This window comes from Jaculus jaculus, chromosome X, assembly GCF_020740685.1.
Source record: "Jaculus jaculus isolate mJacJac1 chromosome X, mJacJac1.mat.Y.cur, whole genome shotgun sequence".
NCBI classification, from domain to species: domain Eukaryota; kingdom Metazoa; phylum Chordata; class Mammalia; order Rodentia; family Dipodidae; genus Jaculus; species Jaculus jaculus.
This window is the reverse complement of record NC_059125.1, coordinates 132,095,016-132,098,804: the sequence shown is the minus strand read 5'-3', so window position 1 is coordinate 132,098,804 and position 3,789 is coordinate 132,095,016. Positions and strand designations below refer to the sequence as shown.

At 44.0% G+C, this 3,789-nt stretch overlaps 1 pseudogene; it reads right to left on the bottom strand.

The window, feature by feature from the left end:
• Positions 1 to 326: 326 nt before the first annotated feature.
• Positions 327 to 3,468, bottom strand: LOC101605302 (annotated as a pseudogene).
• Between the last annotated feature and the right edge of the window lie 321 nt (positions 3,469 to 3,789).

Below are 3,789 nucleotides of genomic sequence, written 5' to 3'. Positions count from 1 at the left end.
AATGTACTTATTTTTAAAAACATTTTTATTTATTTATATGAGAGAGAGAGGGAGAAAGTGTGGGCATGCCAGGGCCTCTTGCCACTGCCAACAAACTCCACATGCATGTCCCACTTTGTGCATCTGGCATTATGTGGGCACTGGGGAATCGAACCCAGGGCCATCAGGCTTTGCTAGAAAGCTCCTTTAACTTGAGCCATTTCCCCAGGCCCAGAACAAATTCATTTATAAACAAAATTGTTCTGTCTCCAAAATTAAAGGTATTAAGTAAATACAGCAGATTAAACAACAATGGAAGCTAAAAGAATAGAAAAAACAGTTTAATTTCATAACTCAAGGCTGTTGATTTCTTCTTTCCCTCTTTGAGTAATCAAATGCAAGTGCCTTTTAGCAATGGCAGCATTCAAATCCCATAAAAAATCAAGCAGTGCACCCTTAAGGAGTACCTCTGGGCACAAACTGTAAAACCTGATGAAGTGCATTAGAGTGAAGCAAACTGCTCAGTAATTCACTAACATTCTGTAGATACTGGAAAACTCGATTTGGAAGATTCTGATAACCCACACATAGTAGGACAGCACAGATCCTTAGGGGCTCAGCAGATGTGGGACAAGAAAACGTGAGGTATCTAAAACAGCTGCGGAGTACAAATATCAAGCCAGCCATAAATCTTGTTAAACAAGAAAGTACAGGCAAAACCAGCACATCTCCCGTATGAAGTTGCTGTAGAGAATGTAGAAGGCAGTCCAGAAATAAATGCTGGTAAATCGGGTCTCCATCATGAAGCAATGAACGCCTGAAAGTCAAGAGTTCAACTGATCCTAGGAACTGAACCTCCAAAGGTTGGTGCATTTTGACATCGAAGAGAGTTGGTAAGCCCACAAGCAGGCACTTTATCTGGCTACTGGGTTCTATAATCTATTCATCCTGAAGGCTCTTGGTAAGACTAAACAACTCAGAAAATATCAATTCTGAAAAAAAATGTGGCAACAACAATATTGTTTTGACCCAAACTTGGAATCCCAATTCAAAGCTTCTCCCAAGGATTTTTCAACTGTCTCATTAAGAGTCTTTAAAATTTCACCATTACAAACTGGGCATAGTGGCGCACACCTTTTTTTTTTTAAATTAATTTATTTATTTGAGAGCGACAGACACAGAGAGAAAGACAGATAGAGGGAGAGAGAGAGAGAATGGGTGTGCCAGGGCTTCCAGCCTCTGCAAACGACCTCCAGACACTTGCGCCCCCTTGTGCATCTGGCTAACGTGGGACCTGGGGAACCGAGCCTCGAACTGGGGTCCTTAAGCCTCACAGGCAAACACTTAACCACTAAGCCATCTCTCCAGCCCAGTGGCGCACACCTTTAATCCTAGGACTCGGGAAGCAGAGGTAGGAGCATTGCCATGAGTTCAAAGCCACCCTGAGACTCCATAGTGAATTCCAGGTCAGTCTGGACCAGAGTGAGACCCTACCTCAAAAAAACAAAAACCAAAAAATTTCACCATTACAAAGAGGAAAACACTTCACCCTTGATAGTCTCTTTCCTTCTAAGATATGCCATGAGTGACACTCAAGATTGGAAGGTGTCCCTCCTAAGACAAAAGTTTCCAGAATGATAGACAGTATGTTCTTTAGCCCAAATATTAAAAGTACCCTTTGGCTACTTTTTCTTCCCATGAGAGGGTTTCCAGCATCTTCCTTTCATTATAGGTTTTAAAAGATTTTTTCTTCTAACACATTTTTGTAGTTATACTACAGCCAATGGTATATATTTTAACAAACCAGTTATTCCTGGAAAGATGCCTCAGCTGATTTTTTTGCATAAAATATTATACAGCATAATCCCTTAAATGATTGAGTTTTGTTTGATCCTTCTTTCTCATGCGCTCAAACAGACGAATGTTCTCAGAAATTGTCTTGAGCCGGGCGTGGTGGTGCACACCTTTAATCCCAGCACTCAGGAGGCAGAGGTGGGAGGATCACTGAGTTCAAGGCCACCCTGAGACTACATAGTGAATTCCAGGTCAGCCTGGGCCAGAGTGAGACCCTACCTCAAAAAAAAAGAAAGAAAAAGAAATTGTCTCGAGCTGGTACTTATGAAAGAACACACAGCATTCTTCATGTCTTTCAAGAAAAGATTGGGACTGAGTGTGGTGGCGCATGCCTTTAATCCCAGCATTCGGGAGGCAGAGGTAGGAGGATCGCTGAGAGTTCGAGGCCACCCTGAGACTCCATAGTGAATTCCAGGTCAGCCTGGACCAGCGTGAGACCCTACCTTGAGAAACCAAAAAAAAAAAAAAAAAAAAGATTGGGGAATCACATGATGGCAAAAGAGAGCTTGTCTCGTCATTTGAGTCCCAAAATTCAGCACCATCTTAGATAACAGAGAATGAATGGCCTCTTTTCCTTTATAGCGGAGACCCACCACATAGACTTCTGAGTTTCCTGCCTTGCTGGTAGCAGGTTTGAAAACATGGACTTGGTCAAAGGAACAGTTTAACAGGTACATTAGGTTTATAGGACCATGTTCAAACAAAGTGAACATCTTTGGAACAAAACAGCCACCATTTCCAAGAGTGGTTAGAGCAGTAACAACTTCACAGTAATGCAGAGAAGAGACTCATGCTTCTTGTTCACCTGGGTTTCCTTGGCAATCAAAACTCCCATCCGCAGTGACCAAGTGAACGGTTGCCATGCTGCTTAGGAAATCCTGAAGTCCAGTCAGGTATTTCAGGGTCATGATATCACCAGTATTATATGGACCAAAGTACCACTGATCCAAGGTAATTGCAATCAGCCAGTTGTCCATAATCATCACAAGATTGTCATTTGCTTCATGGTATGGATTCAGGGTATTGGCTACCCAACTCCAGTCACAAGGGACTGGATGGGACTTTAAGTAGCTGTTAAGACTAGCTATGAAAGCTCCTGGAGCTTCACAAAGGTGTACAGAATTCAGTTTTCCACTGTGGAAAGCTTCCTGTGGAATAACTGGGAAGCTGCACAAAATCTCACGGAATTTACACCATGCCTGAGTGCAAAGTTCAGCATTCACAGACTTTTTCACGTGAGCGATGATTTTTCCTGCTTTGGTAGTGAAGGCCATATGCTCATGCCACCTATCTAGTTTCTTATCGTTGAGAAGGTTTTTTACTTCATTTAGGGAGTTCTTCAAATCAAGAAATGCATTAAATTCTGTGTGCTCACAAGTGAAAATCTCAGTGGAATCTGGTAACTGGCACTCATGATTAAGTGGCTTGCCATAAGAAAAGTTCTCGGCAAAGAGTTCAGAAATGTCAGCGAGAACATCTGGGCTGAAGCTCTCAGAACTTCCTAGCTGCTCAGCTGGACGGCCTTTTGCTCTTACGCATTTTCAAACCAAATTTACATCTTCGTTCACACTCACATGGGCCCGCATGCTCCAGAGAGGCTGCACTGCTCTTGCTCACATCACTCCACCGAGCCATCCTCCACATCCACTCTGAGGACAGTTTCCTCGGGTGGTCACTCCTTGGGGGCCCAGCAACCTCCGTCGCGAAGGAGCAAGACTGGAAGCCAGGAAGAGGGACCAGAACCGCTCTCGCCGACCCTAGAGCAGGCTGAGCCCAAAGGCTGGGACTGCGGCTGAAAGGTCCTGACAGTCACATCGCGCATGCGCACGGGCAGGGCTCGAGTCACAATAGGAAGACTGTTAAGCATGTTAAGCACATTAAGCACACAGGCAGCTTTCAGGCCTCCATATCCTGGGAATCGCCCACCTACTGCCCTTCCAGCCATCATGGCAATAG